The following is a 12,304-nucleotide window of genomic DNA, read 5'->3' as shown; positions in this document are numbered from 1 at the left end:
AGATGTGACAATAAAAATATTACCTTTCCTCAGTCAAATCTGTGCTTAATTTCAATGTCTTTTTTCTTTTTTGCAGATAAAGCTTTTCTTTTCCTGATAACTGCTGTAGTGGATCTTATATTGCTAACATAGCTAAATTTTATTTCTTTTCCGTAGATAAATGACAAATCTGAAGAGCTCTATAAAATAACATCAGAAAAAGACAAATTGTTTTCTGAAGTAGTTCATAAAGAGAGTAGAATTCAAGATTTACTTGAAGAAGTTGGGAAAACTAAAAGTGACCTAGCAGCTAGCCAGTTGAATTATAAAAGAACTGATCAAGAATTCCAAGATTTTAAAAATCAACATGTTGAAACTGAGCAAAAGTATAAGATGGTCCTTGAGGAGAATGCAAGAATGAGTCAGAACATAGGAAATCTCTCTAAAGAAGCTCAAACACTTGGTTTAAGCTTGGATGCTTTGAACATGGAGGTTGGTACAACACACCCTCTATGGAAATGGTCTTTAGTTTTCTGGGGTTTGGCTTCTATATAGATGCCACAGAATGCTCTGCTTCTCACAGTAACTTTTTCTTATTTTAAAGCTTTCTTACAAAACCCAGGAACTTCAGCAGAAAACAGCTGAGAGTCAAGAAAGGTTAAATGAAGTGAAAGAGCTGAAGCAACAATTAGAAAGTAGAGATTCTAGGCTGCAAACTGTCGAAAGGGAGAAAGCACTGATTACTGAGAAACTTCAACAAACCTTAGCAGAAGTAAGAACCTTAACCCAAGAAAAAGATGGCCTGAAACAGCTCCAAGAGAGCCTGCAGATTGAGAGGGACCAGCTCAGAAGTGACATTCAGGACACCGTGACCATGGTGAGGCTTTGACAGAGTAAACTGAAAACTCAGAGCCTCTTCAAGACGTTCAGGAGCCATCAGTTATTATTTATGATCAAGCAGTAACTATAAAGTTATTTTCATTGTTTCACATTATTCTAATTGAAATTGTGTTCCCTTTCTCTGACAAAGAACATAGATACCCAAGAACAATTACGAAATGCTCTTGAGTCTTTAAAACAACACCAAGAAACAGTTAACACACTGAAAATGAAAATTTCTGAGGAAACTTCCAGGAATTTGCGTATAGAGGAAAACATAGGAGAAAATTCGGATGAATTTCAGGAAAAGGTAAAGGGTATTTCTGTTCGAGTTTTCATATACTATATGTGAGCTTTCTCCTTAACTTCAGACACTTAAGTACATAATGGTGACCTCAATCTTATTGATTATTCACAGTGAATAACTAACAACAGTTTACAAGATTAGCCCTAGTGTCTTTGAAATAACTTCAGATATAACTGCTTACAATCAGTTGGAAAAGGAAAAGGCAAAAATGTTAGTTCAAACTTTGAGCTGATATTTTCCGAGGCCTGGTGTATTTTAAACATCTTTAAAAGCCCCTCTGAATTCTAAGAATGTAAGAAAGATTGAGTGCTTATTATTACTTATGGGTAAAATATTTGTTTTATATCAGATTTTGTGTACTAGTTGAGAGTTCACTATCGATGTGTGTGTCGTGTTCATGTCTGTTTCTAGAGCTGTGCTGTGCTTAAATCTCAGCTTATTCTAGGCAGCATGGTTCGTTTTGTCCTGAAACCTGGGGAGAAGAGCTGCTTTGTTATTTAATTATATACAAGAAAGGCTAGGATGCTAATGATGATTTTTTAAAAGGGAGGTATATTAGTCTGCCATCACAAAATATCATAGACTAAGTAGCTTAAACAACAGAAATTTACTTTTTCCCAGTTGTAGAAGCTAGAGGTCCAAGGTTAAGGAGCTAGAAAATTCAGTTTCTTGTGAGCCCTCTTCCTATCATGCAGATGGCACCTCTCCTCACATGGCCCTTCTGTGTGTGAGCCGAGAGAGCTCTGGTTCTCTTCTGCTTCTGGAGTGGACACCAGTTCTATGGGGTTAGGGCCCCAGCCATATGATCTCATTTAACCCTAATTACTCTCCTTAAAGGCCCTCTCTCCAAATACAGTCATTTTGGGGCTTAGAGCTTCAACATGTGGATTTTGGGAGGACATAATTCAGTCCATAACGGGATTGCCTGTAATTTTATATAACTGATTTATTTACAATGCATTTCTACTTTTCAAAAATGCCTTTTATATGTCAGAATTTTTTATACTATTTTTCATTGTTATTATACTTAATACTATTTAATCCAGAATAATTACTACTGGGAATTTAAAACGTTCACCAATAGGAGAATGGTGAAATAATCTTTCATACATCCATAGCTTGGAGTAGTAGTCATTCATATATATATATATATATATATATATATATATATATGTATAAATTTATTTTTGTTTGTTTTGTATCTTTAATTGTGGTAAAATATACATAGCATAAAATTTACCATCTTTATCATTTTTAAGCAAACAGTTCAGTAGTGTTAGGTACGTTCACGTTGTTGTGCCACCAATCTCCAGAATTCTTTTTATCTTGTGAAGCTGAAACTCTATACCCACTAAACAATTCCTCATTCCCTCCCTCCTCTAGCCCCTAGCAACCACTTTTCCACTTTCTATCTCTCTTAATTTGGCTACTCTAGGTACCTCACATAAGCGGAATCATGCAGTATGTTGTCTTTTTTTGACTGGCTTATTTCATTTAGCATAGCGTCCTCAAGGTTCCTCTATGTTGCAGCATACATCAGAAATTCCTTCCTTTTTAGGGCTGAATAATATTCCATTGTATGTATATACTACATTTTGTTTAACCATTCACCCATTAATGGGCACTGAAGATTGCTTTCACCTTTTTGCTGTTGGGAATAATGCTGCTATGAACATGGTGTACAAATATCTCTCTGAGTCCCTGCTTTCAATTCTTTTGGATGTCAGATTTACTGGATCATGTTTTTTATCTTTTGAGGAACTGTCATACTGTTTTCCATCATGGCTGTACCATTTTACATTCCCACCAGCAGTGCATAAGGGTTCCAATTTCTCCAAGTTCTCACCAACACGTATTATTTTCTCCTTTTTTCACAGTAGCTATCCTAATAAGTGTGAGATGATATCTCATTGTGGTTTTTATTTGCATTTCCCTAATGACTAGTAATGTTGAGCATCTTTTCATGTGCTTGTAGGCTATTTGTATATCTTTACAGAAATGTCTGTTCAAGTCTTTACTCATTTTTAAATTGGATTGTTTGGTTTTTGTTGTTGAATTTTAGACATTCTTTATATAGTCTGGATATTAACCCTTTATCAATTGTGTGACTTGCATATATTTTCTCCCATTCCTAGGTTGCCTTTTCACTCTGTTGATTGTGTCCTTTGGTGCACAGAAATTTGTAGTTTTTATGTAGTCCAGTTTATCTCTTTTTGCTTTTGTTGTCTGTGCTTTTGGTGTCATATCCAAGAAATCATTGGCAAGATCCACTTTATGAAGTTTTTCTCCCATGTTTTCTTCTAAGCATCTTACAGTTTTAGTTCTTATGGTTAGGTCTTTGATCTACTTTGAGTTAACTTTTTTATATGATGTAAAGTAAGGGCCCAACTTCTTTCTTCTGCATGAGATATCCAGTTTTCCCAACACCATTTGTTGAAGATACCATCCTTTATGATTGAATGGTCTTGACATCCTTGTTAAAGATCATTTGACCATATGCAAAGGTTTATTTCTGGGCTCTGTTTTCTATTTCATTGGTCTATATATCTGTCTTTATGCCAGTACTGAGCTGTTTTGATTACTATAACTTTGTAGTAAGTTTTGAAATCAGGGTGTGTGAGACCCTCAGCTCTGTTCTTTTTTCAAGATTGTTTTGCCTGTTTGGAGTCCCTTGAGATTCCATATGAATTTCAGGGTGGATTTTTCTATTTCTGCAAAACACTATTAGGATTTTATAGGGATTGCATTAAATTTGTAGATCGCTTTGGGTAGCATTGACTTCTTAACAATATTAAGTCTTCCAATCTGTGAACATGAGACGTCTTTCCATTTATTTGTGTCTTTAATGTATTTCAGATACATTTTGTAGTTTTCATTGTACAAGCCTTTGCCATCTTGGTTAAGTTTATTCCTTAATATTTTATTCTTTTTGATGCTTTTGTAAATGGATTGTTTTCTCTATTTCCTTTTTTAATTGTTTATTGTTAATGTATAGAAATGTAATAGAGTTTTGTATAGTCATGGAATTTCTTTAAAGTAGACATCATCTACAATTGGAAAATTTCCAGGATACATTATTAAATAAAAACAGATACATACTAAAGAACAATTCAGTAAGATCCAACTTATGTAAAGAAACCTCTATATACCTTTATATACTATTACTCTATATAATGAGCTTCTTTTTTCCCATTTACTCTGGGGTACAATATTCCTGCCTTGGAAAAGGAGCTTTCTCTTCCTCTCTCCCTATGCTTCAGTCATTCTTTCCTAGAAAGCATTTTCACTTGCTCTGTATCTTGTATTCTCAGTTTATCTATATTTTGGGTCAACTATGGGCCAAAGGCACTTGACCTTGATTTAAAATTTATGACTTCCACTTTTATAAGGGGAAAGGTTTTTCAATAGTTTTTTGAAAATAAATGCACAGTCAGTAGCCGCTTTTAAACAAATGCAAAATGCAGTCACAGGGCCCCATGAGAAGGAGCAGTAGAGGCGGAGTGAGGGAAAAGGAGAGTTACACTCACCGGACCAGCCAGTCTGTGGTATTAAGTTCATGCTGGAATCATCTGTGTTGATAAAAGGGTCTAACTGGAAATTCTCCTGGGCCATTCTGTTCATCAGGGTTTCTGAAATCTGGGATGCAATGCTGAGGTGAGCTTGGTCTTGTGAAATCGTGTTCATGCTGGAATCACCCATGAGGATAAAGCAGTGGGTCTAGGGATTTCCAGATAAATCTGTTTATCAGAGCACCAGAGGGCAGCCTATGATAGCCTAGTAGGTCTATCATGAAGCCTCTAGGAGTGCCCGTTTTCAATCCTGCTTGATGTGTCTCTCTCTGGAAATGAGTTTCTCTAGTGTGTCTCAACAGAAATTTTAAACTTTGTGATTAGTAGGCTTATTCTCATATAAAGGACACAATTTTTTCCTTATTTAATAATTAGACCTATTAGATTTGCTCATAACCATGGTAGCTGGAATACTTTCTAGGCTGAGTTCAGTTTTGCACTTTGTCTCAATCTGCTTTGTTTTGTGTACATTTCCATATTTAGGAGTAAAGATGCAAGATTCTGAATTATAGTAGCTGACTGACTAATCCCAAAGACTCTGTGTTCCTGCCTTAATTTCTCCTGTAGTTGTAGTTAGCTCTCTGCTCATCCTTGTAGAAGCTCATGCAGATTGCCAAAAAGAAGGGGCTAACCAAATGAAATATGGTTTGTCTGTATCCACTCTAGAGAATTGAGCAACTGCTAAAAATTATAATTTGGAGATTATGTAACAGCATGGGAAAATGCATATCATCTAATCTAAGTGGGAAAGAAAAACTAAAAAGGATCTTATATGTAAAGTAGTCATAATTGCAATGTTAAAAAAATTCTTTTAATAGAAGAAACTCTGGAAGGAAATATTCCCAAATTCTAATAGTGGTTGTGTGAAGTTGGTGTCATTGGATGATTTTTTTTCTTGTTCTTTTTTTTCTAATTAAATATAGATTATTACAAAAACTTTTTAAACATCTGTGACCAATATTCAGCTGAGTGTTTTTACTGGGCTAGTATAGGATTATATGGTGATACCCTAATTTCATACTGGTAACATCAATCTTTGTCTCCTTTTACCAAGGAGTCCATGTATCAGGTTACCTTTGGTTAAGACTTATTTATGGATAAATGGATTTATATAACATGCTTTTCTTAAGCAGTATATGAAAAATATGAAAAGGTGAATTATGCTACTATAATATGAAATATGTTTCTAACAAAACTCTTTTGCCCTCTTATCTATAATAAAACTCTGAAAATAAAGATTTGTTAGTAGTAGGGCATAAGTTATGGTTTCCAGCTTTTGAAGGAAAGAAATAAAGAGGGAGAGTTTAAGCTGGCTTACTCCTTCATAAAGTCAGGTTAACCCATCGTACATGAAGATAGTTGTGAATTATCTATAGCTGTCCACATAGCTCTTACCAGTGAACAGGCACAAGAGCACGAGCTCTGGAACCAGACCACTTGGATTCAAAGCCTGATAACTTCTCTGAGTGACCTTGGGCAAGTGACCTACCCTCTCTGGGATTCAGTTTCCTTGCCTGTCAAACGGAGATAGTAATAGTGCCTACCTTGTAAGGTTATGGGGAAGATTAAATGTGTCACTGTGTGAAAATAGTGCCTGGTACATAATAAGTAATAGAAGTTTGGCTATTTTTATTATTAAAACTGTTACTAAGAAATTCTTCTCTAATGTATTAATATTTTAGATGGTTGGCATAGATAAAAAGCAGAGTTTGGAAGCCAAAAAAACCCAAGTGCTAATTGCAGATGTTGATAATGAGCTAACTGAACAACAGAGAAAGATATTTTCTTTAATACAGGAGAAAACAGCACTGCGACAAATGTTAGAGAGGGTTACTGCAGAAAAGGAGCAACTGAAGACTGACCTGAGGGACAGTATTGGAATGGTGAGGTTCAGCAATGTGTTTTTGTCTTTGTATGTTTTAGATTTTTACAACTTTATTGAGGTATAATTTACATGCAATAAATGTATCTGATGTGAGTGTCCAGTGTGATGACTTTTGACAAATGTCTCTACTTGTGTTCTCTCCACCCCAGCAAGTTCCCTCCCACCTCCACCCAGGCAATCCTGATCTCATCCTCTGCCCCACATAGTCACTGTCCTGATGTTTTCCACCTCAGCTCACTGTCTCTTCTAGAACTTCACACAAATAGAATCACACTGCATGTGCTCTTTTGTCTCACTTCTTTCTACACTCCTTTTTACTGCTTGGTAGTCTTCCAGTGTATGAATAGGCCACAATTTGTTTAGTCTTTCTCCTATATTGATGGAAATTTGAGTTATCTCTACTATTTGGGTATTTTGAATAAAGCTGCTATAAACATTCTCATACAAATGTTTTTATGAACATATATTTTTTATTTCTCTAGAGTATGGATCTAAGTGAAATAGCTGGGTCATAGGGAGATGTATGTTTAGCTTGGTAAGAATTTACTAGGCTGATTTCCAAAGTATAGTTGCACCGTTTTACATTCTCATCAGCACATTAAGAGAATTCTGATGGCTCCACATCCCCACCAACACTTCATATTATTGGTGTTTTTAATTTTAGCCATTTCTATTGGGTGTAACCTTGTTTTGATTTGCCTTTCCCTAATGACTAAAGATGTTGAGCATCTTTTTATGTGCTTATTGTGTATCTTTCTATAAACTGTTCTCTCAGTGATGTGTTGTATAGATTTCAATGTACAGATCTTGGACATATTTTGTTAATTGGTTCCTAAGTGTTTCTATTTTATTTATGCTGTTGTAATTTTTCTTAAATTTCATGTTTAATTGTTGTTAATGTTTGCCAATATTTTCAAACCTACTTTAGTTTTTGTTTCTATATGTGGGGGCAATCTAATGTGTAATAGATTGAAATTAATATTTTCAGAAGTTTGCTATGGATCACAGTAGACCCTGACCTTTTGTGTAATTTTCCATGTTTCTTAGGATTGTCTGTTTGGTCAAAGAGCTGAATGTAAATAAGAGTACAGACAAAAGTTGTATTTTCTTCTCGGTATCTGTCTTGTAATGTTTTTTGGTCTTGATACTTGAGAATGTCACTCTTTAAGCATAATAACTAAGATTAGTCCAATTCATGCTAGCAAAGGATGGCTGCTGTTTTGAGCTTGCTCAAAATCAAAGCCATCCCAGCATATGAAAAGCCTATAACCTGCAGTCTCATCGCCTATCGATGAAAGCTTAGAAACAGTCTCTTTTGGCTTCAGGGTAGAAAACAAGCAAACCTCTTATGATGGAATACTAAATCCAGTTCTAATTCTCGTGGTAGGAATGTAAGTTGAGCAATAAAGAAACAGCATAAGAAAGCAGATTCTTGGCATTTACATGATCAAAATAGACTCACTTTCTTTTTAAGTTAGTCTTTTCCAATATAGTTTGCCATGATTTCTCCATTTTCAGGCTGAGGTAAATGCTGATTTTTACCTGATTTCCTAAATGTAAGCTAGTGTCATTTAATCTCAACTTTTTAAAAATTCTAGACCATTGAAAACCAGGAAGAATTAAGAATTCTTAGAGGTGAACTTAAAAAGCAACAAGAGATAGTTGCACAAGAAAAGAACTGTACCATAAAGAAAGAGAAAGAGCTTTCTAGGACCTGTGAGAAACTGGCAGAAGTTGAAGAAAAGCTAAAGGAAAAGGTGAATTTTTAAAGTTATCTTCCTGGCCATATTTCCTGACTAAACTTTTTTTTTTTGGTGATAAATTTTGGTTCTAATAGACCTAAATTCCAGAAATAGAATGTACCTCCCAAATGAACAGCTCTCAATGCTAATATTTTGGACAGTTTGAACTCACACTAGGATCTTAGCTAACCTCTTTTGTGTGTATTATATTATCCTAGAGTCTTTCAATGAGAGGGGGCCTTGGTTCATCTAAACTACTCATGATGTATTCATTCATTCATCAAATATTTATTGAGCATTACCGTGGGCCAGGCACTGTTCTGGGCACTTGATATACATTAGTCAGTAAAACAAAGCTCCTGCCCTTATATAGAGCTATATTAGTCATTCTCTAAACTCTAAGATTTGTCACTATTACCATCTCTTAGATGTTTGCAAGTTCCTGAATTATTTCTTTTTTAGAAGTAAGGTGCTGTTGTAATATAATTGTGTAAGAGCTAAGACTGTTAGAACAATTGTACTGCTCTAGTAATTCTAAAATGGACCCACTGATATCTTTCTGTTTATCCTAAGAACAGTGCTACATGCATTATAAATAGCGTAGTGTTTCCATTGTGCTTCTGTGGAATGTTTTTTTCCTAATATATGTTCTCTTAATTCTCATCCCTTTCACTATAACCTAATTGAATTTACTAAAACCTCCTGTCTATTTCATACTCCTCCCAAAGAGGTGATATCAATAGGCTTATGTAAAAGTTAATGCCTCAGTGTTTGTGTGGGCCATCCCCTAAAGACCTTATTGGAACTAAAAATAAATTATCCAAAAAGGTTTTAAGAGATGAGGAATTACAGTTTATTTGCCAGGTACATCTATATATTTAGTCAGTCTCTTTTCTTTTTAAATTTTTCGCATTTTTACTTTGCCTCCTTGATTAACCAAGTGACACTATGTTAGTTTCTTAGGACTTCTGTGTCAAATTATCATAAACTTGCTGGCATAAAAATAATGGAAATTTATTCTGTCACATTTCTAGATTCTCGAATTCCAAAATCATGGTGTCGGAGGACCATGCTTCTTCTGAAGGCTCTAGAGAAGAGTCCTTCCTTGCCTCGTGCTATCCTTGGCTCCCTCTGTCCTCGATAGTCCTTGTTCTGTAGCTGCATCACTTCAATCTCTGTCTCCATCTTCACAGGATCTTCTCTGTGTCTCTGTGCGTCCTTTCCCGTCTCTTATGAGGACATTCTCATTGGATTTAGGGCCCAACCCTAGTCCAGTAGGGTATCTTCTCAATCCTTAACTAATTACATCTGCAAAAACCCTCTTTCCAAATCGGATCACATTGAGGTTCTGGGTAGACTTAAATTTTGGGTGGGACCCTCTTCAGCCCAGTACAGACACTATGCCTAGAAGCTGCTTTACTTTCAGTGCTGCTTGTCTGTTTCCACTAGGGTAGTGTGCAGAGCTGTGATAATGATTCTCTCAGTTTGGCAAAGTACATTTTACATAAGAATTTTAAGATAATATGGCAAAATGGTAATAATAAAAACTTTATTTCTTAAGAGCCAACAACTCCAAGAAAAACAGCAACAACTTCTTAGTGTACAAGAAGAGATGAGTAAGATGCAGGAAAAGATGAATGACGTGGAGAATATAAAGAATGAATTAAGGAACCGAGAATTAACGTTGGAAAGTATGAAAATGGAGAGGCTAGAGTTGGCTCAGAAACTCCGTGAAAATTATGAGGACATAAAATCCATAACCAAAGAAAGAAATGATCTACAGAAATTACAAGAGTCCTTTGAAGTAGAGAGAGAGAAACTTAAAGAATACATAAGAAGAATTGAAGTTAAGGTCAGTTAGACCCTTTTCTTCATCTGTTGTGTTTCCTTAAAACTGAGCCAATTGGGAAGGGGGGCAGTGTTGAGATGATGTTGTTAAAATATTCTTTAAACTTCACATGCTAATAAAGGGTCTGGAAACAAAAGAAGAACTAAAAATTGCTCACATGCATCTAAAAGAACACCAAGAAACTATTGATGAACTAAGAAGAAATGTTTCTGAGAAGACAGCTCAAATAATAAATATTCAGAAGAACCTGGAAAAATCCAGTACTGAATTAGAAGAAGAGGTTTGTCTTTTCTTCCTTTCTTTCTCCTTTGAAGGAAAGATAAGCAGTAAGTAGTGACTGAAGTCTGGTTCATTGATTTACTGGATATTATTTGTTGAGTATCTGCTGTGGCAGACACATCCCTGGGTTATACAAGTAAAATGGCAACAAGGTGGACAAAATCTCTGTGATCATGGAGCTTACTCTGTAGTGGAAAGAGGTAACTGATAAATAAGCAACCAACTGAATGAGATCACTTGAGATGATGACAAATACTATGGAGAAAATGAAACACTGGGATAACTGGACCAACCTGTTAAAAGCCTATGTGCCAGGCATTGAGACTATGGCTCTGAATAAGACATTGTTCTTTCTCCCCTAGTAAAAAAAATCCTTCAATTTCAGTATGTTAAATGCAGAAATATGACATGCAAACTTATGTGGTATCACTAATGATCATGGGAAAGGGGAACCAATCTATGCATAAAAAAATTGAGAAGTAGCATTGGAGCTCATTTGAGAATGAGAACCAGTCATTTATTGGTATATAATCTGTTCAACTATGACTTTTTTTCTCCTGTAGCATTTGGAAACTAGTATAGAAAAATGGAGAAGCATGGAACTGACCGAATTAACAATTTGTTGGGAAAGTGCAAGGATTAGTTCACTTTGGATGTAAGCTGGAGAAAAAGAAAACTATGACAATATGACTGGCAGAACAGTCATGAGTAGCTTTAGTAGGAATCAAAGGAAAATGAATAAATAGGAGTTTGTAATTGTAATAGGCCATGAGGGTTCAAGATCACTTTCATTGCTCTGGAAAGAAAAGTTATGATAATACTCTCCAGATAATAACTTTGGTATTTTATGAATCTCAAAAGATCCCAGTGCTTCATGAGGAACAGGAGCTACTTCTTAATGTGGAAGAAGTCAGTGATACTCAGGAAACGATGGATGAACTGGAGCTAGTGAAAGATGAGTCCAAAACCAAGGATTCAACAACACTGGCAAGCACGGAAACGGAAAGGCTCAGGCTGACTGAGAAACTCGTCAAAAGTCCTGAAGAAATAAAATCTCTAACTGAGGAAAGAGATAACCTTAAAATGGTAAAAGAAGCTCTTCAAGTTGAACAGGAACAGCTGAAAGAAGACTTTAGAGAAGCTTTGGCTAAAGTAAGTTTCATCCTTTCCTCCTATTTAAGTGTTTTATAAGAATCAAGTCTTTGGGAAAGGGGGCATTTGTGTTATAGTTATGTTACTACCAATTTTGTTTAAATGTCTCTTAATTATGAAGTGATTGGAAACAAAGCAACTAAAAATTGCTCATAAATGCTAAGAAACTATTGAAACTGAGAGAAAATGTTTCAGAGAAGACAGCTATTTTCTTAAATATTCAAAAATTTTTTGGAAAAAGCAAGGCTAAATTATAGGAAAGGATAAAGCGAACAAAGCTATTTTCAACCCTTCTTTAAATCTATTCCTCCACATCTCGTAAAGCGCTACCTTCTTCCTCAAGGCTTCAGTCAGAAGTCTGGCTGTCATCCCTACTAGTGTCCGTTCCTCCTTGCTCACTCTCTAATCCAAGACCAAACCTTGTTGATTTTAAGGTGTGTTTGTGTGAAATCCTCTTTCCTCTCCACATGGCCAACACCCGAATCTGAGCCACTATTCTTTCTTTCCCTGGCTTTCTGCAATCTCCTCCTAACTGGTTCCCCACATTCATTCTTATTCTTCTCCAATTCATTCCCCATTCGGAACCCAAGTGATCTTTTCTTCTTAAAGCCGTTTAATAGCTTATTGTTACTCTTGAAACGAAGACCAGAATCCCTCATATGG

At 35.6% G+C, this 12,304-nt stretch overlaps 1 long non-coding RNA gene and 1 pseudogene across 1 annotated transcript in view; one reads left to right on the top strand and one right to left on the bottom strand.

The window, feature by feature from the left end:
* The window catches only part of LOC139044132 (uncharacterized), a 54,735-nt gene that overhangs the window by 1,959 nt on the left and 40,472 nt on the right, over nt 1–12,304 (bottom strand). The window contains exon 2 of the long non-coding RNA XR_011501177.1: nt 24–179. This is a non-coding gene — a long non-coding RNA (uncharacterized lncRNA). The remainder of the gene's footprint in view (nt 1–23; nt 180–12,304) is intronic.
* Nucleotides 1–12,304, top strand: part of LOC139044131 (centromere-associated protein E-like) — an 84,479-nt pseudogene that overhangs the window by 38,392 nt on the left and 33,783 nt on the right.

The sequence above is a fragment of the Equus asinus genome, unplaced genomic scaffold (assembly GCF_041296235.1).
Source record: "Equus asinus isolate D_3611 breed Donkey unplaced genomic scaffold, EquAss-T2T_v2 contig_617, whole genome shotgun sequence".
Lineage (NCBI taxonomy): Eukaryota > Metazoa > Chordata > Mammalia > Perissodactyla > Equidae > Equus > Equus asinus.
The sequence above is the reverse complement of the archived record's forward strand: the minus strand, read 5'-3'. Positions and strand labels throughout refer to the sequence as shown.